The sequence below is a fragment of the Saccopteryx bilineata genome, chromosome 1, assembly GCF_036850765.1.
Source record: "Saccopteryx bilineata isolate mSacBil1 chromosome 1, mSacBil1_pri_phased_curated, whole genome shotgun sequence".
Classification (NCBI taxonomy): Eukaryota; Metazoa; Chordata; class Mammalia; order Chiroptera; family Emballonuridae; genus Saccopteryx; species Saccopteryx bilineata.
This window is the reverse complement of record NC_089490.1, coordinates 363,513,303-363,540,913: the sequence shown is the minus strand read 5'-3', so window position 1 is coordinate 363,540,913 and position 27,611 is coordinate 363,513,303. Positions and strand designations below refer to the sequence as shown.

The 27,611-nt window shown below is 42.2% G+C and overlaps 1 protein-coding gene and 1 long non-coding RNA gene across 8 annotated transcripts in view; one reads left to right on the top strand and one right to left on the bottom strand.

Moving 5' to 3' along the window:
• Positions 1 to 3,788: 3,788 nt before the first annotated feature.
• On the bottom strand, positions 3,789 to 15,934 carry LOC136318548 (uncharacterized). The gene is made up of 3 exons (XR_010728086.1): positions 15,861 to 15,934; positions 15,247 to 15,371; positions 3,789 to 3,923 (listed from the first exon to the last, which is right to left on the bottom strand). It is a non-coding gene; the product is annotated as an uncharacterized lncRNA (long non-coding RNA).
• The window catches only part of SOX6 (SRY-box transcription factor 6), a 650,826-nt gene continuing 636,841 nt past the window's right edge, over positions 13,627 to 27,611 (top strand). For 3 of the 7 annotated variants that reach the window (XM_066251030.1, XM_066251027.1, XM_066251026.1), the window contains exon 1: positions 13,627 to 14,075. The gene's annotated coding sequence lies outside the window, so the exon portion shown is untranslated. Of the gene's footprint in view, positions 14,076 to 14,162; positions 14,244 to 15,444; positions 15,520 to 17,258; positions 17,356 to 27,611 lie in introns of those variants that run through there. The other 4 variants (XM_066251024.1, XM_066251022.1, XM_066251029.1 and 1 more) reach the window with 3 other exon arrangements.

Below are 27,611 nucleotides of genomic sequence, written 5' to 3'. Positions count from 1 at the left end.
ATTTCTTATGGCTGAGTAGTATTCCATAGTGTATATGTGCCACATCTTCTTTATCCAGTCATCTATTGATGGGCTTTTTGGTTGTTTCCATGTCCTGGCCACTGTGAACAATGCTGCAATAAACATGGGGCTGCATGTGTCTTTACATATCAATGTTTCTGAGGTTTTGGGGTATATACCCAGTAGAGGGATTGCTGGGTCATAAGGTAGTTCTATTTTCAGTTTTTTGAGGAACCACCCATACTTTCTTCCATAATGGTTGTACTACTTTACATTCCCACCAACAGTGTATGAGGGTTCCTTTTTCTCCACAGCCTCTCCAACATTTGCTATTACCTGTCTTGCTAATAACAGCTAATCGAACAGGTGTGAGGTGGTATCTCATTGCCGTTTTGATTTGCTGATGCATCTTTCAATGCATCTGTTGGAATGACTTGTGATGATTGTGAACTCTATGCTCTTGAAATCCAGATACCATGATTCTTTGTACTCTTCCTAGATTTTAGTACCCATGCCTTGCACATTTAGATGTTGCTTGTATAAACTGTTCTTAGCTCATTTTAGGATTTTTAGTTTACGTAAGGACACTGCAAAATAGTTAGAACTAGTACATGAGCACTGCTTGTATAACTACAGAGCAGCAGAATATTAGCTGTTGTATATATAACTTTGTTTGTGGAATACTAATTATAAATAGATCAAAAACAAGTTTTCTAATTGCAGAATACATCTAAAGATTCCAATTGTTCATCTTGGTAGAAAAAAATTTAGGCTGCATGCTTTTCCAAACATAGGCACACAGTAAAAGCAGAATGAGAAAGCTCACATTTTAGTTGCTCAGTTTGTTAAATGATAATAGGGAAACAGCATTTTTCTTTTTGTATTGTTTTGAAGTGAGAAGCGGGGAGGCAGAGACAGACTCCTGCATGCACCCGACCGGGATCCACTGGGCATGCCCACTAGGGGGCAATGCTCTACCCATCTGGGGCGTTGCTCTGCTGCAATTGGAGCCATTCTAGCACCTGAGGCAGAGGCCATGGAGCCGTCCTCAGTGCTTGGGCCAACTTTGCTCCAATGAAGCCTTGGCTGCTAGAGGAGAAGAGAGAGACAGAGAGAAAGGAGAGGAGGAAGGGTGGAGAAGCAGATGGGCACTTCTCCTGTGTGCCCTGGTTGGGAATCAAACACAGGACTCCCACACGCCAGGCTGATGCTCTACCACTGAGCAAACTGGCCAGGGCTGGGAAACAGCATTTTTAATAACTATGCAGAAGTACTTTAGGAAACAGTGGGGATTATATAAAAAATAAGAACAAGTCGGCCCTGGCCAGTTGGCTCAGTGGTAGAGCGTCGGCCTGGCGTGCGGGGGACCCAGGTTCGATTCCCGGCCAGGGCACATAGGAGAAGCGCCCATTTGCTTCTCCACCCCCCCCCCCTTCCTCTCTGTCTCTCTCTTCCCCTCCCACAGCCGAGGCTCCATTGGAGCAAAGATGGCTCAGGCGCTGGGGATGGCTCCTTGGCCTCTGCCCCAGGCGCTAGAGTGGCTCTGGTCGCGGCAGAGCGACGCCCCGGAGGGGCAGAGCATCGCTCCCTGGTGGGCGTGCCGGGTGGATCCTGGTCGGGTGCATGCAGGAGTCTGTCTGACTGTCTCTCCCCGTTTCCAGCTTCAGAAAAATACAAAAAAATAATAATAATAATAAAAAAAGAACAAATCTACAAAATTGTGATAGCTATCACTAAAGTGGCTCAAATAAATCATGGCAAAAAGGTTAATGAACTTAAATAAAATGAACAGGCCCAATACATATACTCCCAGATCAGACCAATGTGGCCCTATTTCAGGAAAGGTGGGATGATTCTTTATTTTTATATTTGGAAAAATTACAAAGTTGCTCAAATTCTGGGTCAAAAGATTAAAAATTAAAAGTAAAACAAGTATATCAGATCACTCTACTTTACTGATATGAAATATAATTACTTGATTTTGGTGAAAACCTTGAGTACATCTTGCACGCAGTTTTCCACTGCTGACAATTATAGTATATTCTACTTCCTTTCATCCAGGAAGTCCTTGCAATTTTCTCCATCATCATGTCCAAACAGATAATGTACGCTCAAAAGAAAATATCAGTGACAAAATTATTGACTTTACACAATTATTTCTTAAACATTAATAGATGAAATGTTATTTTAAAAAATGAAAAAGGAGAATGGGAGGAAAAACAATAGGATCTCACTTATAAACTTAGAATATATGAGATTTTGCATTGGTATTGATTTTGAATACTGAAGTTGTTTTACAGATTTCTTTCTCTTGTATATTAAACCCGAGTTGTAAGGGTAGGGTAACAGAAGTCTGTCGTTTAACAATCTTCACACTAACATAATACCAAGGACAAAAATGTAGCTGGTTTAAGGTAGTTTCTTTGTTTCTTGTGTTTGAAGTGTCATGCTCCTAATATAAATTGTAATGTTCATGTAAATAATCAGTTTATATTTTAAAAACTTTTTTTTAATTGAATGAAGTCAACTACATGAATATTTTTCATACTTTATTATAATCTGGGAAATATGGAAGTTTCACAATAAAATACATTTAATTTCAATAATATTCATATAAATATATGCCTATGGGTTATAAAATATTTAATAAAAATTTAAGGACAAGTAATTATCTTTTGTTGCATTTTTTATAGTAAACAAAATTTTAATTTAAAAATGTAAATGTTTTACTACATTCAGGAATTTTTTCTAAGTGGATATTTTTGCTCAGTTTGTGCCAACTAGGTAGTAGTTATATATTGTATTTGTTGCAATATTGTACCTTTCTTATCACTTTGTTTCAAAAATACCCTTTTCATTTTGAGTAATATAAAAAGTATCAGGAGTAAATTTAGAAAATGATCCATCTGGGCAATATAAATACTGTATATCTGTTTCTTATTAGGATATGTTTATTCTATGCTAAGTAAGAATAAGAAACAATGTGACAATAACAAAAAATTAGAGTTTATCTAGTATTTGTAGTGGATACCAATTCATAGTTACTGAGATGCAGGCAGGAGATCAATGCTTTATTATTAAGATTCATTTTCATAAAAGTACCGAAACTAATATTTAACAATTAAACATTTTAAAAGTGCCTAGCACGGTTCATGGTTCAAGAAATAATAATATCAAAAACAATTAAACATCAGTTATATTTTAACTGGCTTCCTTTGTAGTGTAGGCTCACGATTGTTTCATATAACTTTTAAATATTGATTGGACATTTTCCAATATAATACGAGAGAGATACTACTAGATAATATTGTTATTGCTTTGCAGAGTCACATGGCTTTTATTTTTATCATATTTTCTCAAGTGGTGATATAGTAGTTAATATGGTAGGTCTTCAATTGTGTAGACAGCTAACACCTGGCTTACTCAGACTATCCTGTCACTCCAAATAAGTAAAACTTGGTAGAATAGACTGTCTAATGCACAGATCTTATGCTGTTGTTATAGTGTTAAGAAGTCCTTGTTATTATGAATGTGCATTATGAGTATATTGTACACAGTCCTGGTATGCAAATAGATAGCATTCAGAGAAGTGAAATAATTCTGTGTTATTATTATCTCTGTAAATTACATCTTAAGAGTTTTTGAGGACTTTATGATGGCAGTTTTTTTTTAATAGTCACAGTCATACAGTATGTGCAGCACAAAATGTTTTCTTTCACTATTAACAATAACTAAGCCAATGAAAATGCTTTTTAAATATACACCCGGCAAGCAGTTATCTGGCTTTTCCTTCTTGCTATCCACAAACCATCTTTTATCGTCTTTTAAGACAGCATATGAAACAGCTTTGTAAACATCTGTTTTTCATTGTTAATTGAGAGGAAAACTGGGGACTTGAATACTTCTTTGGAATCTTCTTAATCCTATCAAGAAGAAGAAGTTGTATATGTTTATCTTTTTTTCTTTAGATTATTTATCATTTAAAAAATACACACATACTGCATTTATTTTCTAAAAATCACTTTTAGGATTATAATATTTTTGTAGATATTTTGAAGACATTGCTTTGTAGTGATTAATTAAAATTATTAGTAACACAGGCTATATTATACCTAAAAAAGATGCATGATAAATATAGACTTAAACATAGTGTCTCTTTCCAAATCATTTTCAGAATTTTTTTAGGCATATTCCATATTGAAATGTGCAGTGATAAAAAATATAAGGAAAAGGTATTTGTTAGCCAAAGAAACAATTAATTTAGAGCTCCAAGTCTCTTGTCATACTTATTTTTTAAGGAAATATTTGCTTTACTTTCCCAGGCCTTTTCTGTTCCAATAATCGAGCCATTAAAGTCAGTGGAATATTTCTGGCAATGATATACTAAGAAGGCGTTTGCAATAATACATTGTGTCCTAAATGAAAAGGCTCTGTTGCAATAATCACTTTTAAAATATTAACTTTAAGTATATGTTTAATGGGCTTTCAATTAATATTTATTAAATTATAATAGGGTAAAAGATGGATCCTTACTTAACACAATTATTTGCTTCACACATATTAGGCACTTGGTAAATACTTAAATGTGAATAAAAATGTGGAAACCAAGCAAAAGTCTTCAACATAACTGTGATATTTTAAAACATGCACACACAAAAGAAATTCTCTATTTAGAAAAATTTAAAAATAGCAATCTGGTATTTGGAAGAAATATCTTTAGGTAGTAAAAGTTGAACTTAGAGAATTTAGTCAAATTCAGTTTTTAAAAACAATGCTAACACAATATATAAAATATAACATTTCTGAGGTAAATCATCAAACTTTAAAACACTAGTATAATATTAGTAAATTATTGTTTTATTGTTTGATTTTTTTAAAATATATATTTTATTTATTCATTATAGAGAGGGGAGAGAGAGAGAGAGAAGGGGAGATGAGCTGGAAGTATCAACTCCCATACGTGCCTTGACCAGGCAAGCAAGGTTTTGAACTGGCAACCTCAGCATTTCCAGGTTGACACTTTATCCACTGCGCCACCACAGGTCAGGCATTGTTTGATATTTAACAGTGAGCAGTTTTACAGCATTATTTTTGTGTTCCTTGCTTATCTTTTGTTAGGCACTGGAATGGATTTATATGATTTATGAAATATTTCTGGTGTGGCTAAAATGTGTAATAAATGAATTGGTAGTCATCTTAGTGAATTGTAAGCCTCAGATTGGGGAAGAGGTATTTCTTTAAACAGAGAGAGGCACCTATGAAAGAATGTAAATACTTGAGCAATATTACTTGATGGTGAAAAAGAAACACCATATCTCAGAAGGATGCTATCCTGTGGGATACTCTGAATTTTAGTGAATAAAGTTTATTTCTGTGGTTGAATTTTCCTATAACTCTTTATCATATTCTTTTCTTTCTGTGGTTTTAGTGATATACCTGCTTACTTATCTAGATCACTTTTAGTTAGAAGTATAATTCTATATATCACTATAAGACAAACATTTGGATGACAGATAAACATTTCACTTTTCATCTAGATCTTTTAGTGGCACTAGTTTTGGCAACCTTAAGTTATAAAACAGTAATTTCTTTAATAAATAATTTTCTTTCAGATAACATATCAAAAATATTAGGGTCTGGCATTTTAAAATGTTAGGTCTGATGTGTATTTTTGGAGGGAATTGGTAGAGGTTTATAATTTTCTGGTTTCTACCACATTTCTCTTGTGGTTTTATTTCATTATATTTGGCTATTGATATTCTATTTATAGTAAAGCAAAACATATACAGAATAATGAGAACTTCTCCCATGTTGTTAGGATTTTAATTTAAAGATCGTGTCGTTGGTGCCTGACTGTATATGTGCCATGTGTTTCCAGTTTTATAGTCATTGGCCTTGATTTGATTTTTCTTTAAATGAAGCTTTCTATCCAGGCTTAGTTTCTGTCAGTTACATTAGGCTTCATGTGTATAGCCTTCCATCTAAGAGAGGACAAACTGCCGGGATTAGGTATGCTAAAACCAAGGAACCTCTGAAATAAGGCTCTTGGGGGCATTGTACAAGTCTAATGTTCCTTCATGAGGTTGGCCCACTGCAACTAAGAAATGAGATGATTTGAGGGCTATTACATACTTAAGGTTTTCATAGTGGATCAGAATAGCATTACTTAACACAGGTGTTTCTATAATTGGGATTCCCTGGGAAAATTCAGTGCTGTATTCAATAACACTCAGCTTTCCACATGGGCGTAGGAGCAATCCAATGTTAATATGCTAGGCTGTGGCATGAAACAGGGGAATGAGGTCTGGCTTAGGGGCCTGTTGCTCTTCTTTGAAAAGACGTTTCCTGTTGTCTATTATTATTAGCACCGGGTTACTGTGGTTCTCTTTTAAATTCTAATTTATTTTATTAACTATTATTATGCTGATTAAAATACTGAAAGACCCCAGCTGGAGTCAGTCAGGGGTGATTTATGGACTCAGATGACAAAGGATAGTTTCTGAGCATCCTTTTTCTTGAAATAAATAAAATTATCCTTTTGTAAAACATTTCACTTAAACAATGTCTATGCACCCAAGTACAGGGACAGAGTAGGCACCCTTGGGGACCAGTTCACGGAGGAGAATGGGCTTGGAGCGGCCTTGAGGACGTCCCCAGACCTCGCAGGCAGTGTCCAGGCATAACAAAGAACAAACACAAGTTATTTCAGGACTTAGCTAGGAGATTCTTGAGCCTGGTATCCTTATAGTATAAGGTGTGAACACAAAAAGAACGGTGTGTGAAAAGAGGATTCAATAGAGGTATGGGTGGGAAAGTTGAAAATCTCTGATATAATTAACAACCATCATTATTTTACCGAATGCATTGTTAGACCACCAGAAGGATGGATTTCCTGAGAAATGGGCGACTATAGAGTTAACTGTCCAGCCCTCGCGGCAGGCGGTGGTGTTGCCAGAGCGTCCCCCTCAGGAGAGAGCAGTGCTCCTCAGGGAGCCTCTCCTTCCCGGGAACTCTCCTGCCCGGGAGCCCACCTCCTCCCCCCATCCGAGCTAGTGACTTCAGGTCTGGCAGTGTCCCTGAGTCCCTTTGTCTCCTGCCCCGAGAGTGGAGAGCAAGCTGGAGAGGCGCCCGGGGAATGTGGAGTCCGTGCTGAGCTAAGGTCCACGCGAGAGGGAGCTCGGTTCTTGGCCAGGACCAGAGCAGATGCCTAGCCTCCTGAAAGCTGTCTGACCCTCTGCCAGTGCCCTGGGAGTTCGTGCTTGAAGTTTCGGGGTGCAACGCCTGCCTTACAGCTGCAGAATCGTTAATCCCAAAGCATTGTACTTTGCTGGGAGAGTGCGCCTTCGCTCGGTCCCCGGTTATTGGTTTCAGCTAGTGTGCAATTTTAGTCCTCACTCTTCCCAGTCCGGGGCTGGCAGGGCAAGGCGTGCCTCGCCTGCCCGACCGCTCGCGGCGCTCCTTCTCTTTGCTTCCCTTTAGAGCGGTCCCTGGCTGTCGCCAAGGCTGCGGGGCCGGTGTTAGCCAAGTTCATAGACTGAAGGAGCCAGGTGCAGTCTTTCCCTCGACCTCAAGGTGGCGACTTAGGCACGTAAACAAAGCTTGGCCAAGTCGGGCGGTTGGCACCCTGGCAGATCATCCACGTATCATCCTGGTTTTCCCGCTGCTCTCAAGCCGGCTGAATTGACTGTAAAGGGACTTGAGTTTAGATGAGGAGTTCGGCCTGGATGGCAGAATGGCAGTGTGTGTGTGTGTGTGTGTGTGTGTGTCCGTGCGCGCAGAGGAGGCGGGAGGTGGCGATCGGGTGAAACTGTCAGCGGAACCCGTTTGGGACGCTGCGAGTCTCTTCCCGCATCACCTGAGCCTGCGGGCCAGGCGTCCCGGCAGGTTGGGGCGTTCGGACCGCTCTGCGGCCCGAGATGCCGTGGCCAGTGCGCAACCCGCAGAGGGACAGCGGGTCTGGGGGCTGCTGCCAACGGGAGAAGATTTGCTCATCTCGTTTCAGTGACACTATAATTTATGAGTGGAGAGACCTGGAAAATAGAGCCCTTAATCGTGCTATGCCCTTCTCCGGTGTGCATGCCGGCTGACCCGAGTGGGAGGGAGGGGTCCCTGGGGGTGGGGAGGAGAGACACACAGACAGCGAGAGAACAAACGTGCACCAGTCACACATTCTTACCTCCGGAAGGACAGGACACGGTTCCTAGCACTGAGGGTTCCATAGCCGCCTGCATCCCAGCGTGTTCGTCCTGTGGGCTCTTTGCTGCCTCACGCAGCCTCTGACCAACTTGGGCAAGGCTGGAGCTGCACCCCCCTCGTGGTCCTCCCCCTTTTTCTTTCCAGACATTCCTTAAACTCAACCCAGGGCAATTCCAGAAGTCGGTACAGTACAGAGCTTCCATTCAATTGTGGGTGGTGGTGGTGGGGGGGTCCCGTTTACAGTCTCCCCTAAGCAGATGGAAGAGGTGGATGGGTACAGGACTTGGGAAGGGTGCACGGGGGTGGCATGGGGTGGTGGCAGGGAAGCGCGCTTTCTCGTAGGTCTTGGTGCTGCAGGTAAGTTTCTAGATCCCAGCTCCTCTCGTGCTGAACTGCCGTGGCTGGTGAGAGTGGTGGGCTATCCTGGTCTGACTACAGGGGAGTGGAGGAGGCAGAGAGTGTGTGTGTGTTTGGGGGGAGGGATGGACCCTGAACAGGCACCACGGGCACATTGTCTTGGTTCCTGTCTGTGCTCGCTCTGTGCTCTTTCCTTTGGGGGCTTTTTGAGCAGGGTAATGCGCCCTAAGCTTTTCCTCTTCTTCTTTTCACCCCCTTCTAAAACACGTTTAAAAAGAAGCCAATATCCTTCTAAAATAAGTTTAAAAATTACCTCTGACTTTTCGTTTGAGATGTCAAAAGGATTAAATAAATGAAACTTTATTTGACCGGGGAGTTTACCCAGAGACTCAACGACATCTCGGGTCTTTGGCCTTATTCTAATTCCATGGTGGTAATTACCCTTCGTTTCTTTAAGTGCAATAGATTTATTGCCTTAGAGACTATGCACAGTTTGATTGAATTATTCATTTTTTTTCTTTGGTGTAGACTGCATCTGGGGACTCTGATGTGACGTGTAGATTTTTTTTTTCAGGAACAAAGGGAATGTGGAAATGAAAGAGAGGGAGAGAGAGGCTGGCAGATGTAATGAGACGCGGTGAAGGTGTACGCAGCCTGGCACTCCCACTCCTCCCTCTGCGCTCACTGCAGCCCGGGTAGCTCGCAGGCTAACACAAACAGCTTTTCTCCCGCAGCCTGCCCTCTGTCACTGTAAGTACACCAGCCTTCTCTTATCAGCATGCAGATTCCAGCCACGCACTCCCCTAGCCTCCGCTTTGCACCTTAGACAGCAGGAGCACGTTTAAAATGAACTTTCCTGAGCCAGGAGAGACAGAGCTGTAAAACTTCTTTTTGATTTATCTTTATTTTTCTTTGAAAAAAGTTCATGCATTTTTACCACTTTTCCCCTCCTCCTTTGTGACGGGGCTGCTGTTGCTACTGTCGCTACCTCTGTGGTCTTCCCAACAGGATGACACACAGATGCAAATGAAATGTAATGTTCTTCTCTATCCATTTCAAGTCGAGGGACAATGCCTTGTCCTTTTTGCAAAATGACGTCTAATAGAACGCAGGGCATTATTCACAGTTTGTTTTCTGCTTTTGTTGTCTGAACACGAGTTCCGACCCCTTGAGGCACAGTCCCCAGGGCGCTGGTATTTGGCAGCGTGGGTTATTTGGTTACACCAAACTGAAACGAAGTGCGAGGGACTGCTGGCGCGTTGGCATGCTCGTTATCCCCGTTTAAGGAAACCAATTGCTCAAACTTTTCTCCATGCTGTAATTAAAGTTTTCAACTTCTTCCCTTTTGGCTTTTCATACGCTTTCACTGACTCTTCGTTTCAGTAAAAGTTCTCATTCCCCGTGTTTTGAAAGTAAAGACCTTTACGTCTGCCTGGTTTATCCAGTAGCTATAGAACCCTTCCTGAAAGAAGTTACCGACCTTAAGACGAAGTCCTGTAGATCTGAACGGCCCTCCCGGCTGGTGTAAGGGGGCTAGCAAAGTGAGAACTGGAGGTTTCTAACAGTCGTTCTGATTTTTGCGTGGGTGCTTTAAGTATTAACTTGTCGAGCACAATTCCTTGCATTACCCTTCCCAAGTCCAGGGGGACCTCTTCAGGAACCGCACGCTTCTTGCCTCTGTGGGTTCGCGCCTCTTCTCTGGAGGTGCGAGGCCAAACTTAGCAAAGCCCAGGTGCCTTGGTTGGTTGCGGTGCGCAGGGACATCGGGACAGCATTGAGGTAGCGACAGCTTCGGGCAGGTAAGTCAGTCCCCATCTGCTCGTCCCTCCTTCTCTTCCTGGTTCTCGGAGCTCGCGCCTGGGCTCCAGGCGCCACGCCGGGCTCCGACCCCCACGGAAAGGGAACCGGGGTGCGCCAGGATCCAGCTGCGGAGCCTGGGCGTCCTCCGCCACTTCCGGGACTTTCCGGAGCCCCGGGCCAGTGCGGACCAGGTGGAGAGTCCGGCACCCCGCCTGCTTCAGCGCTCTTCGCCGCACCCTTGCACTGAGCAGTCGTGCAGGAGGCTAGAGAGGGAACCCTGAGGCACCCCCAACCCCCAAGGCCACGTGTCACCCCGTGTATAGCTTGAAGTGCATCGAGACCCCCAAACTTTAGTTCCCTTTAGGGTTCAGTGTTAGGACTGGCTCCAGGTTCCACTTTATTTGTCTACTTTGGTATCAGTTTATTAGATAAATTCTAAAGGGGATTCTTGTCACTCCCTCCCGGAGGGTCCACTGCGGCCCACTACTAGGGCCTTGGATACCAGAGATATTGATACTGTCGACCCCTTCCCCCTTATTGCCTCCCGGCCAGCGGCCTGCATCTTGTCAGCAGGGTCGGTCTTAACCCCCAGATCCCGAGCGCTATGTGATGATTTAGAGAGACGGATGCGCTGGCACTTGAGAAGCCAAACTTGTCGCAGCAACTCTGAGGAACTCAGTCGAACCCCAGCGTTTCAGTCCTGGATATTTCACCTTTCACGGTGGCTCTTCCCTGAGGATTCAGGCTTTGGAACTTAGAGTACCACCTCTGATCATTGCCCTACAAGCATCAAGACAGGTTATTGGATTCTGACGTCTTTAGGCTTTGGAGAGATTGGCCCCGTGGTTGAGTACCAGGGCAGGCTGCGGAAGAGCGTGAGGCTCTGGATCTGAGCGCTGGGCCGGCCACACTATTCACAAAAACAAAAACACAAGCAAGTCCCAGAAGAGAATGGCCCCAGTCTAGGCTAAAAATACCGGTCTGGGTTTGCCCCTTTGGGCCTTGGAGGTCAAGGGGCCTGTGGCATTTCTGGCAGCACGGGTGGAAGGACTGGGAATGCAAGATGCACTCTCTTTGCTTGCCTTTAGGTTCTGGTACCTAAAGGCGGACTTTTCGGTCCTGAAAGTCACTGTGGGCAATGGGACACAAAATTTCTTTTGGGGGGACAGTTCATCTCTCAGCCAACAGTCATCAAGTCATTTAACTTTCAGCTCCCAAGCTACCAATCCTCAAGCATCATATTTCCTATAGGGGTAGACGCATCTAGCTATTCCTTCTGCCCCACTCACTGGAGGTGGTCATCCCCACCCTGATTTCTATCCTTTCCCTTCTCTTGTCTAGAAGCCATATGAAACCAAACATGGAGTATACTTTAGGAAGCCAGTGTATTACTGATGCCTTAGTTGTTCCATCTTTGTGCTTGCTTATTATCTCAATCTTCCTCGGAGTTAATGTAACAAAAATGTGGCTTTCTCCCCTTTATCTTTCATCACTTAACCCGTGAGAGATCTTCCTTAAATTGACAATTTTAGATTGCCATGAATATTCTGTATTCTGGTTTTTTGAATCATAATTCCTGACCGCTCTCTCCAGGTCCATATCTTCTTTCATAAAATATCTTTTATGGAGTGTCTCAAAGTGGTCATCTCTTATTAGTTTCTACAGAATTAGCATTGCTCCTTCCACAAACCTCTGCAGGCTATGCTAGTATGTCAGAACCTCTCTCTCAGTTTTTTACCTTGATGTAATTTTGACTCTCTACTCACCTCAGTTTCTCAAATCTAGTCTTTTTCTTTGGGCCTTGGTTAAGGTAGGCCAACCTCACCTTGTACACTTTGTGTACAGTTAGCTCTGTGTCTGTTACTGTGAGAGCTGGTTTTCTCATCTGTCTCTTTTACTCTTCTTCTCTACTACCTTACTTCATGATCATCCCCTCCCTTTCCAGTCCGTTAGCTTTTTTTGCATGGAGATAAAGTTCCAGGTCTTGCTTCTGTAGGTCATTCTATACCCTTCAAATCTTTTGTCTATCCTACACATGCCTCAAAGAGAATCTTTAATTTGTGTGTGTGTGTTTTTTTGGTGGGGAGAAGTCTTTTATTAACATAATTTTCTATATCTGAGCTATGAAGTTTTACATGCTGTCCTGGGTGACTGAAATTCTTTTCTTCTATAACTTCCAAGTCATTTCTCTTGAAATTGCTTCTCCAAATCTATTATCTCAACTATACAAAGTTGAGATAATACACATGTCACCCACCCAATTCCATGTAACACAAACTTATTCATATAATTCCTGTGGAACTGTTTTATTTATTGTTGTAAAGGTATAATAATTTTTCTTTGGTTATTTGTACATCTTGTTGTTTATGGTAATTTTCATCCATAAACTCCATAATCCACACAGTCTCCAGAACATTGCCACCTACATAAACTAGGAATCTCCTATGTTGATTACTTTTTATTTTTTTCTTTCAATTCCTTCGTCTGCATCTCTTAACACATAACTGTCTTCTCTCCTTTATTCAGATCCAACTAACTGGCATGTTTTCATTATCTCTGCTTCCTGCATCTTTCTTTATTCTCTTTCAACTATTCCTCTTTTTCATTTTCCTTATCCTTCTTATTATTTATCTAATATTCACCCCTCTTTCCTTCTTCCTGGTCTGCTTCAGCCCAGGGCCTCCCCTTCCCTATATCTCTCATGTCTCACTTTTGTGGTCCAGTTCTCCATCTCAGTACTTCTTAACCTTCAGCCCATTCATTCCTCCATCACATAACTTTTTCAAAGCACAAACTACCACCTTGTACATTTTCCTCTTCCACTTTACCTTGCCCCCCCCCTTTGTCCTGTCTTTCTTTCCAGTTGTCTACCTTTCCCCCACTTCAATTTGCCTTCTTCTTGACTCCTCCTCCCAGCAGCCCCTGTCCTAGTAATGCTCCTTGGGTTCTTGACTCCTCAGCCCTCTCTCCCACCTAATACTTGTCACTCTTCCCCTTTGACCCCAGCTCTCCCTCTATCTTGTCCCCTTTCAATTCCTTCCTAGTAGTCGCTTCACCCTCTCTTCCCAGGAGCTTTCCACAGTTTCAGCCTCCTCTGTCGCCGATCTCTGCCCTCTCTCTCCAGCTCTCATGCCTTTGCCTCCCGCTCTCCCCTCCTTCTCCTTCCCCCGGCCCTCCCTCCTCCCTCCTAGCTTCCCTGCCTGGCTCGCCGCCTCCCTCGCCTCTTGTCTCATCTTGCCTGTGTTGTCTGGGAGGGGAGCCCTGCCTCCTCTCCCTCGCTCAGATCAATGCCCTGGCCACTCACTTTCTGATGTTGCACGACGGGAAATGCTTTGAATACTTACGACATGGCCGCTCACACTGATTGCCAAGATTGACAGCACTAACCATCGCCTTCACTTGTTTCAAGGGGGAAACCCCTAGTCCACCCGCTCCGCGCGCACCTCCCGGCACCCCGGCGGCAAACTTCTGCGGGTCAGCGTTCCCGGCCCGGGGCAAGACACCCCCGCAGACTTGAGTTAACGGGCTGCGCGGGCCACGGCGTTGGGGGGGTTCTGCTCCCTTGCTCCTGGGGCTATGCTAATTGACCTAGCATCGACTCCCCTTCCTTAAGAATTTTTTTTTTTTATTTGTATCTTTCCCTTTTTCTTTAATGCCATTTACTCCCGCGGCGCAGCGCACAAGGAACCCTCCCGTGCGGTACCATCCTGGAGCCCGCCCAGGTAACCGGGACGGAGCGAGTGATCGAGAGAGCGAGGGAGGCAGAGCGAGAGCGCGCGGCCCGTTTGCGAGCTACCTGTTGGGGAGCCGGAGCGGGCAGGGGCAGGAGCCCCGGGCCGGGCTGCTGGCCCCCAGCGCCTTCCGCTCCTGCCCTTCCCTGCAGCTCCAGGGTCAGTTTTCCCGAGCTGGGACGGAGGGGCTGGGGCAGGACAGGCGGAGGGACTAGATGGGGCTGAGCGCGCAGAGCTCTGCGAGGGTGCGGGTTGCCGGGAGCCGCGGCCGCCCAGCCCGGGCGGGTTTCCGCGCTAGGCTGGGGGGGGGGGGGGGGGGGGGCGGGAGGAGGGCGCTCAGCGGGGCCGGCGGAGAGGGGGGAGTGGAGTTTGAGAAAGGGGCCCGAGCGCCGGCCGCTCGCTGGTGGACGCGCGGGTCCCCAGGATGCGTCCCCCTCTCGGAGAGTTGTGCCTTGTTCCGGAGGCGGTGACAGATCTGCGTGGCGGGCTTCTGGTTTTCTTGCCACCCCCTTCCCCCAGCCCCAAATCCACCCCGAGAAAACACATGTTGTAGCTGTAGATAACTGTGCGTAGGACACTAAGGCGAAAAGGGCAGGAGAGAGACAGACAACGCAACCTTTGACAACAGAAAGCTGTTATCGCCATCCTAAGTATTCGTCCGGAAATCTGTCCGCCCTCTCGGCCCACCTTATTCCTCTTCCTCTGCCTTCCCGTAGAGATATTCTAATCTGTGTAACTGGGAATGATATGAGAAAGAAGTCAGGTGGCTTAGAGAATGAAATTTTAAGTCTCCGTGAAGTTCGAGGTAGGTATCTCATTGAAGTTTGCGCAAGTGTGTGATGTAAGAGGCTTGTGTGCCTGCATGTGTAGTTTTCTCTGCTCTCCCAGCGGGTGTGCTCTGTGAGGGTTCAGGACCGCTGGGTGGCGATGCTCTTTGTTACCACGAGAGGGCAGCATCCTGAGGGCTTTGTGAGCGCGGTATCGTTATCGCTGCAGGCTTGGGTTTAGAGAAAGTTATACCGAAACTTTCAAATTGATATAACATCTTATTTCGTGATGTTAAAAAAAAAACAAAGAAATGTTTGGAAGGAAAAGAAGGAAAAAAGGCAAATGAAGAAAGAAGAGAGAGAGAAAAAAAGAGAAAAGCAGGCAGCTAGCTTACCCCGGGGGAGTCCCAGGAACACCAAGACTAGGGGGAGGGCTGTTTTAATTGTGGGTTTGGCCGACTGACGACTGGAGTGCCCTCCTCGGCTGTCTTAGTTGTAGCCGGAGGTCATGTAAATCGACCTTAAAAGAATGCATAAGCCATAAATTAAAATAAACCCTCACCCAAGGGCTGATCCATAAGTAGACAATATCCAACCTGGACAAAACGAGCTTTCCTTACGAGCCGACCTAAACCGCATCCCCCCAAAGAATAGAGACTAAATGCAAAGTAAGTTTCCCAGCGAATATTTTGTTTTCTTGAAAAGTGTTGGGTTAGTTCGCGGTGTGACTGCGACGCCGCAGTTTTCTGGAGCGCTTCAGTGTTAGCCAGGCTCGGGGTGCGGGAGTTGGGGAGGACCCACTGGGGTTCTGGGCTTCTAAAGGCTACCCCTACCCCACCCCCATTTTGGTTTGGAAACTTCGGCTATTTGTGGGGTTGACGTTGGCCGAGGGCTGGCGAGAGTCAAGGATCTCCGCCACACTCTCCGCTGGGGTGAAGTTTCCCGGGAGGAGTTTACAAAGAAAACCCGGGTCGCTAGAAAACCCGTACGCTCCCTTCTCCACACTCACCCCATCGCCGCTCTGCCGCAACTTTCCTGGGACCCGCGCGAGTTGCCTCCAGTTCTCTCAGCTCTCTCTCGTCCTCTCCCCTACCCTTATTTTTGGACGTGACTTTTTATAATCTCTTTAGGAATAAACAAACCGAATTCCAAGACAATCAGAAACCCAAGTGTTAATCTCTTGCCCTCTTTGCCCGGGACTCCAGGGCAACAGTGCGGGGCCCCGCGGGGGCGTGTGTTAGCGGCCGCCCAGCCCTGCAGGGCGCGGGCTCGGCCCGGGAGCCCCTGGGCCCCGCGCACAGTCGCCGGCACTTCTGCGCCCTGCGCTCTCCCGCTCCGTCCCCGAGCCCCGCCGGCGCCCTCCGTCCTGCTCGGCGCCCCGCCCGGGGCCCGCCGGCCGCTGCGCTCTTCGCGGAGCCACCGAGCTCCGCCGCCCTGCGGCTCGGCCCAGGGCCGGGGGCGGCGCTGCCACCCGCTCAAGCCGGGCCGCTCCCGGGGGAGCTGCTTTTTTTCCTTCTCCCTGAAAGAGCCGGTCAGAAGAGGGAAGGGGCTGGTGCAAAGGCTGCTGGGGTTGTGCTCGGGCGCCAGGAGGAGCGGCCCGCGGCTGCGGAGGACAGATTAGCCCCGTTTCCCGGACAGTTTCCCGGGCGCTCCGCGGAGCTTTAAGATAAAAGGAGAATTGGTGTGTTCGGAGCAGATAAAAGGTGGTTGTTGCCTGCGTGTTTCGAGTTTTATTTAAGCTCTCTTAGGCTAAGTTTGAAAATGTCTGTTTGTATGGATTGTCAGATACTGAATGCTGCCCCTATTTGGGGACTAAAAATAAGTCTACAACTCTGCTGGCGGGGCTGGGCTGTTAGCGAGCTGGGCTGTCCCGGCTGCTTCTCTGTGTGTGACTTCCTCTGAGGGCCGTGCTTGAAGTTTCGTTCTCGAGATGGCCCGAAGCCGTCGCTGCGGCGAACTGGGCTGGGCTCTGGACCTCCCGCGGCACTGTCAGTGGGGCACTCGGATGACGTCCATGTCCAGGGCGCTTGACCCTGGCGCGCACTCCTGTGGCCGGCCCTTCGCCCGGCTGGGCGGCCCAGCCAGCCGCCCAGTGGAGTTGGGATGCGAGAGTGCCCCTTCTCCCCGCCTCCCCAGGGTCTCTTCTCTTTTGCCCTTTATAGTCACATGCCCAGGTCCCGGGTCCCGAGGAGAACAGACACAGCCCGCCCAGTCTATTTCTAGAAGGAGGAGGGTTTGGTGAATAAAAAGGTCAAGTGGTCGGGCCCGGGAGCTGGTCCATGGAGTGGGGGGACTGGTCGGACACCTGGCCAGGACTGCCCCGCCTGCCCCCCCCCCCCCCGGCGGGTCCGCCCGCCCACGGCTGGCCTCCCCAGGCCACATTCTTTCGCTAAGTGTGAGAGGCTGTGGGAAAAGCAATCCCGAACCGGCCAAGAGCTGGCGAAGCTGATCCCGCGATGGCATTTTGTTTTGAACAGTTGCTTGGGTTGACGTTTCCTCATAAGGTAAGGTGTCACTGGTCAGTCGGCTGCCCAAATGCCACATGTATAATTAGCTTGCGCACTCAGCACCTCGTCCCCGAGGCCCGAGGCCCATAGGCACGGGCTTGGCCGACCTGGTCCTCTCGGCTCTGCTCTGGGCTGCAGGATTCCCGAAGAAGGGCGGAACCGGCCAGGACAGCCCTGGGAGGCCCCAGCGCTCGGAGACTGTGACAGTGCAGCCTTGTCTTTGATTTATCTCTCTTCCTTTTCCTGTTCCTCAGCTGTCTGTGTTTTTCAGTTGAGGGGAACTACTAGTTGGAGGGGTAAAGCGGACACCAGCGGCAGGGCGAAGCTGAATGAGGAAAGGGGATGCAGTGTAAATCTGGCACTATACCTGCTCTCCACACCCCGCCCACGGACGGGGTGCTGGTCGTGCCCCTTTCTGTGCACTAATCCAGTAGGACCCGCCCCGGCTTGGCATTGTATCCTGGGTTGGGCAGGGGCTTCAGGCTTCTAGTTTGGATTCTTCACCTGCCAGTGTGCTCCCTCTTGTCCCACCCCCCACCCCACCCCAGAAGTGGCTCAACTAATTAGTATCTGTGTCCTGATTGCAGCGACTGTTTTCCCCCTCCAGGCCTAGCCGCTTGGGGCTGCTAGTGTTCACTGTGGGGCGAGCTGCTGCTTCTGGGAAGAGCTGCTGCTTCTCCCTGTCTCACTCTTGTTCAGCCTGGGGTTCTTAGCAGCAGTGACTTGTCTTCTCTGTATCCAGATGGGTGCTTGAGTTTCTCACCTAGCTTCTCAGATCCCATCCTTAGAGTGCTTTTGCCTCACTCTGCGGGAAACCAGATTTCTGTAGCCATAAACATGACTTTCCCTCTGTTACCATGTGCAGTCACTGTGGAATTCAACACTCAGCATTAGGTACTTTCATCAATCTCCCTGCTCCCCTTGTTTCTAGGCCATTCAGATGTCTAATACCTACTAGATGATTCTCTTTATTTTAAAACAAACAGACAACAAACATCCTAAACCATCCATAAGTTTAGTGGGATAAGATTAGCTTTGCTGTGGTAGCAAGAGTTCACCTTTCAGGTGGGAGATGGGGATACAATTTTATTTAGTTGCATTTGGTTTCTATTGAACCAGTGAAATATTTCATTTTCTTGTTGTAGGGGAAAAGTTATGATTGAATTTTAAAAACTTTACCAGGTCATAAATGTATGATTCTATACTTTTGAGAGTATCTTTCCAAATAGACCTAGGTGAGCAGATGGGCATTAGGCCTAATGACATGTAGATTTGTTTTTCTCCTACATTTTGAAAACCTCATAACTCAAGACAGATCATCGGTATCCTAAAACAACAAGAACAACCAACTAACCAACCAACCTACAACAAAAAAATTCTTCAGACTCTGAAAGCAAGCAAGTATGTACCACACTTACTAGATCTAGTTCATGACCAAAGGCAGTAAGTAAGCAGGATCTAGGTAAATGCTAGGTCATTAATTCTCTAGTCACACTGACATCCTCAGTTGCTTTTCTCATGTATTGCTAACACCCTCTTTCTCCTCTGTTTTCCCACCACATTCTATTACATATAGTGGCAAAAGAAGATAGAGTTTTTTTTTTTTTAAATTGTTCATCCTATTTAATGCTATTCTTAGTGTTTGTTTTGGAATCAATAAGGAGGAACTTTCTCCTGGTGTATATATATTTTAAAATTTATGAGTTTATTATTGTGGAGCATGATACAAACTCCTATGATAGTGTACTGTGTAACTATACACAACATTATACTATAAAGAAAGGTAAATGTAAAAAGTATTAATTAATAAAGCACTGTCAGTCTCTATACCTTAACTTGATCCTAGAATGAATTCAGTAACACTAACTCAAAGAAATGACATCTGATAGGAATATTCTATTGCCTGTTGGACATTTTTTCATTAGTAGCAGAAAGCAACAGATATTCTTATTAGTAAGGGAAAAGCATATATTTAAAATATGCTACTGCACCTGGCAAATCCTTTTTCTATAAGGCTTTAAAACATTACTTTCAATACATACATGATAAATTTTGCTGACATTATATTTGTTTTTATTTGACTTTTTAACAGGAATTACTGAGTTATTGGTCACTGATAAAATTGCTATTCATACCCATCTTCTATTGGGGAAATTAGCAATGTTTTAAATAATTCTTTTTCAATTAGCGTGATAGGTACTGGAATAAATGGATTTTCTTTTAATATAAAGGTTTAATATATATTAGTGTTAAATCTTACATTTGACATTTTCTGTAATTTTCAGTTTTGTTAGGTTATATATATCTAAGTTTGAAATAATTCTTTTGTTATTGAGAGAATTCATATATATTATTTTACTGTTTACAACGGCATTCTCTAAAAGTGTAGTACAGTACAACTAAAATTTTGGTTTTTAAACAAATAAGAGCTATTTGTTTAAATATGGTTTAGGGGTACATATATATCAATTAATATTTTTGAAGTCAAGTGAAGCATTCCATCAAGCTAATGTGTCTGAGAGTACCATATCAGGCACAGACAGGTACTAGAAATGATAAAACACAGATAGCACACAGCAAGATGATTTGCAGATGGGACGTATTATCTGCTGTCATGAGGTTAGATGGGTCATATGACTGGTTTTAAAAAATTAATCTAGGTTATTTTAGAATTAAGTTATGTAGGTGTATGAGATTTAATAAAACAGATTTTATTATAGAAATGTGCTAAAATGTGAACAAATATTCATTGCTTTTCAGAGGAGGAAATAGACTATATTTGCATTTGGATTGTTTCTTGTTTAAAAAATATGGCTCTCTTCTACTATTTTTTCTTTCCTAACAGGGAAAATAATATATTGAACATTTTATATTTTTATTCTAAGTCTGCATTTTCTACTGATTATACTCTGAATATCAACATACTCAAGTAAAAAAAAGGTGCTGCTCCAGTACAGTCTATGAAAAGTAATTTTTATTACATGGAAGCACATTTTAAATGCATAGCTTATCCTTTTCACTTGGGGGTCCTCAACTATGATTTGAAAACTAATTGTTTTGGTAAGAGTTATATCAGAAACTTCCACCATTCTCTCATTACATATTCATTATTCATTTATGGGAAAAGTATTTTTATTTTCCTTGTTCTGTGGAAGAGGGTAAAAGCTTTTCAGTGAATTATTTTGCTTAGACTTTTAGTCAAACTGGAAATTGTTTTAAACTTGTGTTACGGTTTTTGATAGAGCTTTTCAAGTTTTAAGAACCCATTGTTGTAATTGGGATAATAAATATCAATTGAAGAATGTGTGTGGAGGTTGTAAGATGAAATATCATTTAAATATATTATGGACTCTCTCACCTCCAAAAAAAGGTACCAGTCTGTTTTTCCTCAAATCTGTGGTAGTCTCAAAAAAGGAACATGAAACCCTAAAACCTCAGAGAAACAGTATCGATTAAATTCTTAACTGCAAATCCTTCATATCAGTGCTCAAAATATCCAACTTTACACCAATATTAGCCATTCTTTTTATAGTGACACCATGCTTAGTAAAAAACTTCTAAGCACTGAGGTCAGGTGTTGAGATTGGATTCTAGTTTATTTTTTATGAATCAGATAAAGATTTCTGTGCATGAGACCATATGTGAAGATGAGAGAACAAGAACATTTCCATATCAAAGGCAATATATCTGAGGCTGCCTGGTAATTAAAATGCAGTGGTTTGGACTCTGTGCACTAGCACTTAAACAGAGCATTGCCGGGACCTTGTGCATCATGCAGGCGGTTGCTTCTTGCATACTTCTTGAAATACACTTATAATTTTGTACAAACATTTATGCCAGTCCACACTTTTCTGTGGATAATTTGTATTTCATCCAAACCATTCAAAGTAGAAGTTATTTTTTGAGCTACCCCCTCATTATGGCTTTTGTGCATCAACTATTTTTATTCCAGTTGTTTGTATTTCCTTTTACCAGAATGATGGCTTGTTTATATTCAGATTCTCTTCTTGCTCCTCTAAGACCCCTTATATGTCACTCATATTTTACTATTCACTCAAAAAAACTTTCAATTTTAGGAAAGATGTGAATTATTTTCTGAGGTTAATTGTAGATGTTGTAATCTATTATAAATTAATAAATACATTTAAAAGATCAAATGCTCAGTTATTTCTACTCTATAATGCTGATATGTTTAGTAATCCTCACTAACTTGCACAGTACATGATATTGGGAAAAAATCCTTTTTACAATGTTTAAAGAATGCTGAAATATTCTTTACCTTTTAATGGCACGAAAAAATGTGTAGTAGCATTCTCTTTTTTACTCCTTCAAGTGAAAAACAATTATTTGAAATTACAGAAATCTTTATCTAAGGAGTTATCTCTTTGCATTTTTAGGGAGATGTTTGATTCTATTTACAAAGAACTGGTTAGCATCTTAACCTATAGTTATTTGGCATAGAATAATGAAATATAAAAAACCCTCCAACAATTGGTAGTTCAGTGTTGTACATGTTGTAGAAAATTTTGCACCTTTGGTAACTAGCTTGAATATGCAGCTTTGTAATTTTCTAGATTTTTTATTTCTGTATTTGTGCTCTATTTATGAATATTCTGTTTTGGTGCATGTGGCAAGGAATACACTGGTATATTTTATTTACCAAGCGCTCCTGGTCCGTAAAGCTTTTTAAAGATATCTCTGAATTTAAGCATCATGTATTGAAAAAGCCTAATGTAATATAATGGAATTCAGAGTTTTTGTGTTTTTGAACTGTTTTGGAACATATTACTTAAGTATATTGATTTGATGCTTCTCAGTGATGATACCTGCATAACAAATATAAGATAAATTCAAAGTACATTATATCATGTGTGTCTATGCAAACATTCTGTATTCTCTAATTTCAAGTTCTTCCTTGATCTCTTTCTGTTCTGAAAATCTCACAAGATAACCTTTGAAGTGATCTATTATCTCTGCTACTTTAATAACTTGTTGTTTTAGTCACCTTAAAGAGACTAATTGAATTGACTAACTTGAATGTATCCATTCAAATGCAAAAAGAGATTTTAGTGCTATTTGTGATTTTGAGTTTACTGAGCACAGTCTCTCTGCTTCTTTGAAAAATACTTTAAAATCAGACAAAGCAAATTAAAGATACTTTACTTTTTACAACTACACAAACACAATATGTGGAAAAAAGAAAACAGAAAATGCAATAGATTTTTTTTTTTTTAATGAGGAGCATAGGTTTCAGATGGAACTCATTCTGAAGCATGGTTGCAAATGTTTGCTTTTATACTTTACAAACAGATTATTGGATAATGTGATTGAACCCTTACTATGTTCTAGGTATATTGAGGAGCATTTTTGAAGTTACAGTCTTTAGTTTTTTTTTTTTTTTTTTTTTTTTGTATTTTTCTGAAGCTCGAAATGAGGAGGCAGTCAGACAGACTCCCGCATGCGCCTGACCGGGATCCACCCGGCATGCCTGGGGCGATGCTCTGCCCATCTTCGAGCATCGCTCTGCTGCAACCAGAGCCACTCTAGCGCCTGGGGCAGAGGCCAAGGAGCCATCCTCAGCGCCGGGGCCAACTTTGCTCCATTCGAGCCTTGGCTGCGGGAGGGGAAGAGAGAGACAGAGAGGAAGGAGAGGGGGAGGGGTGGAGAAGCAGATGGGCGCCTCTCCTGTGTGCCCTGGCCAGGAATCGAACCCGGGACTCCTGCACACCAGGCTGACGCTCTACCACTGAGCCAACCGGCCAGGCTGTCTTTAGTTTTTTAAGAGTTTTCTCTTCTATTGAAGATTTTTAATATTTGGTAGGTGGGGAAATTTAGGCACAGTTATGATGCTAAACAGGTCATTGGTAGAACTGGAGAAGAATGCTCCTAATTAAGAGAGAATAGTTCATTGTTCTTTTTTTGGGAAAAAATATCAAAGGGCAGGAATGTTGTTATTTTCTTAGAAATAATCTCTAGCTATCTCCATGGGCAATGAAACTTCTATGTAGAAGTTAGCTGCCCCATTCACTCCCAATATAGTGTAATCTTTAAATCCCACCCCCATTTCTTCATCTTTAAGGTGGGAGTAATAATGTCTACACAATAGGGTTATTGTGACAATTAAATGAGATAAATGAATAGAAAACACTGAACTGAGTGGTTGGCATAAAATAAATATTGGATACTTGTTATCTATTACTGTTGAAGTGGTACCATACTTCAGAATTATAAAGATCTGACTTTCCGTTTTAGCTCCACTACATACTTGCTATGTAGTCTTTGACAAATTACATAATCTGTTTCTTTTCCTCTTTTATGAAATACAGACAGCAATACATGTTCCTTTCTTTCCTATAAAGGACAATTCATTAGTAGTCCGGCAGACTTGGGACAGAGTACTGACTAAATGTGGAGTTTGGATGTCTAGCTCTCAAATTTGAGAAAATTCCAATTCAAAGAATTAGAAGAGATTTTGACAGGTCATTTCATTTGTCATCCTCCATCCTCCAAGGGTGTATTGATCAAGCTATCTTCATTGTAATCAGTAAGAAGTTCTCTATTCTGAGAGCCTGCAAAGAAAGAGATTTTATAATCTTTCTTGGTTATGTGTTTCAGTGATTAACACCAGGAAGTTCTTTATGCCGAATATACACATCTAAATCTGCTTTCTTTTGCTTTCAAGAAGAAATTGAATAATATATTCTTTATCTGATGATAGACTTGCATGTGGAAAAACCAAAATTAAACTTTCAATTTTTACTTCTTGAGTTTTTCCTTTGAAGTCTTATTTCCTAAATTAGTTCTGTGGCATTGAAAATGTTATGTAATTTAAGTCTAAATTTCCTAATTTTTAAAATGAAGATTGTGATAGAATGATCAGGTAGGGTTATTAGGAAGGTTAAACTTGAAGATACTGTACATAGAAGTGTATAGAATAGTTCCGGACAATTGTGTTAGAATTAACTGACAGCAGTTATGTGATCAGTAGTAGAACCTTGGCACAAAAAGGGTCCTTAATTTTCTTCAATTTTATAGAACTCAGTTTTCAAAGTGCTTTCATTTTCATTGCCTCATTCAATAAAAGGTATGCAGAGTAGATAACCTTACCAGTCATACTGTCTAACTTCCTACTTGATATAAATAAATGTTTCAGTTGGATTTTGCTTCAGGGTATTATTCACTACAAACAAAGCTTGTATGTCATAAATTAGGGCTGGCTTTTTTGGCCCCCTTTTTCCAGTCTCTTTTATGTAATGTCAGTACTCATTTATTTTATCTTCATACTTATTTCCAGAGCCAAACCAATGCTGCATTTCCCATGTAACCAATGTAATGAGTAATACCATGCTGATCAGAAGTGCTAAACATTAGTTATCTATGTCTTTGATTAATAAAAATATTTAATTATTACATAATAACTGTGGCTAGTTGATAACCAACAATCTTTCAAAATACGGGGTTTATGAGGGGGGATTAATAAAATGATCCTTGGCGGTGAAAAGGTGGGAACCACTTGGTTAACATGATTTCAAAGATGAAAATACATAGTCCTAGTGAGAAGGTCTGAGCACAGTGATTCTGTGCAGTGTGCTGGTCGCTATAATGGAGATATGTATAAAAGCGAAAGTACCCGTGTCAAGGAAAGCTTTTAGTAGGGGCGGCCTTTGAGCTATGACTTAAAAGATGACTAGAGGTAGGCTGCTTGAGGTAACATCCTGAAAAGCACTGGGCCTCGAGAAAACATTTGATAGTATTACTGACTGTTCTGTAGGTCTGACACCGAAATGTCTCATATTTGTGTCTTTGTGACTCCAAAAAGCCATGTCTATCATGACTGTGATGTGGCCATAGGCTAGCAGCTTAACCACTGTACTTCTCTTTCTTAGTTAAGTTTTGTGGCCAGGGGCATTGTGAATCATTTTAAGGTACAGAAGAATTTTTCAAATTATTGCTTTCCTTCAAATATGTCAACTAAGTTTGAAAATTAAAACGTGTCTTATTAATATATGAAGTGATGATCAGGCCTATGAGTTAATAAAATCTTAAATCTTGCACTATAAAGAACTCCTTTCCTCTCTTGAATTGGCAAGCATGGTCTTAGAGAAAGGGCAATATCTGGAAATTTTTAGATCTGTTATTTCTGGGTTTCCCTTCTTTGTTACAAGGCTTTAGGTGCCTCATATTTATAATTAAGTTTTTCTACTGTAAAGTTGGCATATTCCATAACTTTTTAATCCAGGGATAACATGAATATAAATTAACCCTCAGAGTAATTCACGTTTTTGGAAGAAATACAAATTATTATACAGTGATGATGAAGAAACAGTAATAGTTAGCAGAATGAGTAGTAGCAGCAACAACCTGTCTATTCTTTATAGCTCTCAAGTAGGGATGCTAAATTTGTCCTTTGTAGTTTTGTAATCTAGGACTTCATATTTTCTAGTAACTAATTGAATGCCTTTTCTCTGAGCCCACAAGCCTTCTTTTCTATTTTTGGTTTGGAAGTTTTTAGGTGTTTAATAATTTGTTCTTCCAAATTAAACACGCCTACTGAGATTTTGCAGCTTATATGACTTTATGACATAATCACTTCCTGAAAAGGCCATGGTGGTGATACAGGCTGGAGAAGTTAAGGCCTCAGTTTCCAATGGCCTTAACCTCCTGTTTTCCTTTCCACTGCTTAGGCACACTGGAGACTCACAGTGTTGATAATGCTACGAAAAATATGATGAAATTCTCCATTAAAAAGAAAAGCTCTGGAGCTGAGTAAAGGAGCAAAAAAAAGATATGAATGTTCTATAAAACAGTTTAAAAACATCCCCTTAGCAATATTAAATTAGTTATGATGCTTTAAAGAATATTTTCCTTTAGGACTTTGAGTTGAGTTCTTTACTAGGAAGTAAAAACCCAAGAAAAAATAAATAAAAAGTGAAAAAATATAGCCACTGAATAAAATGCAACTAACTTGGAACACAGCATATTAGTTAAGTGGGTCTCAGGAATATTTTTTACCCTTGAGTTTAAAGATACAAATACACACTGGAGGAAAATTGGACTACCGATATTTTAAAGTGTCTTAGCTGTCTTGCTTTCTAACTATAGAGATTCATATTGAGAGTAAATATAGGGCGGAGCAAAAGCAGGTTTAGTTATGAGTACACAAACAGAGAGTTCATTCTCATATTATTACTTATTAACTATTGTATTATTTTCCATATGAACAGGTATAAACCTAATTTTGCCCCATCCTGCATATTGAGTTTTAAAAAAGAATTTAAATCTTGAAACAAGTAAACTATATGTTGTATTTGATTTTTATTTTTCATAAAACATTGGCATTATTAAAATAAATTTTCAGTTTTTCTGATGTTAGTCTTTAAACTTTTACAGACAACAGCTCCAGAGAATGCTTTTATTTTGTGCTTTTTGCATATTTTTTGTTTTACAGGGATGCTAAGGTAGTCACAGTACACTGAATACTTGTGTGTTCTAAATTGTGTAGCATTTTGTATCAAGCTTTTTTTCTCAAAGACAAATATATATAGCAACCTAAAGTGGGTGGGACTAGTGAATTTAGGGACTCTTAATCCTCATGCATAGTGGGGAAAGAATGAAAAGTAGCTCATCATAATTAGCCATGTCTTAGTTGTAAAGTTTTGTGTTTAACTTCTTCTTTATGTCCACATGGAAAACTCATTAATGTTATCAGTAACTATGTGAATAAAGTATATGAAAAAGTATACGCATTCATATTGTATGCTAATTTTTCTTTTGAATTTTGTCAGCATCACTTTCACATCTTTGGGTTATTCTCATCTCCATTTTTGATCTGTGCCTACACTGGTTTCTATTACTGAGATGCTAATCAAATAGGACATTTGCATACACTGGTTTCTATTACTAAGATGCTAATCAAATAGGACATTTGCACCAATTGTCCTTTAAATTTTATGAGACTATGACTATATATACCAATATATAGCCTTTAGTTTTACTTATTTACCAAATTTACAGCCTGACCAGGAGGTGGCGCAGTGAATGGAGCATGAACCTGGGACACTGAGGATCCAAGTTCGAAACCCCAAGGTCACTGGCTTGAGCGCAGGCTCACTAGCATGAGTATGGGGTTGCTGGCTTGAACCCAAGGTTGCTGGCTTGAGTACAGGGTTACTGGCTCAGCTAGAGTCCCCTGGTCAAGGCATGTATGAGAAAGCAATCAATGAACAACTAGTGTCACAACTACGAGTTGATGC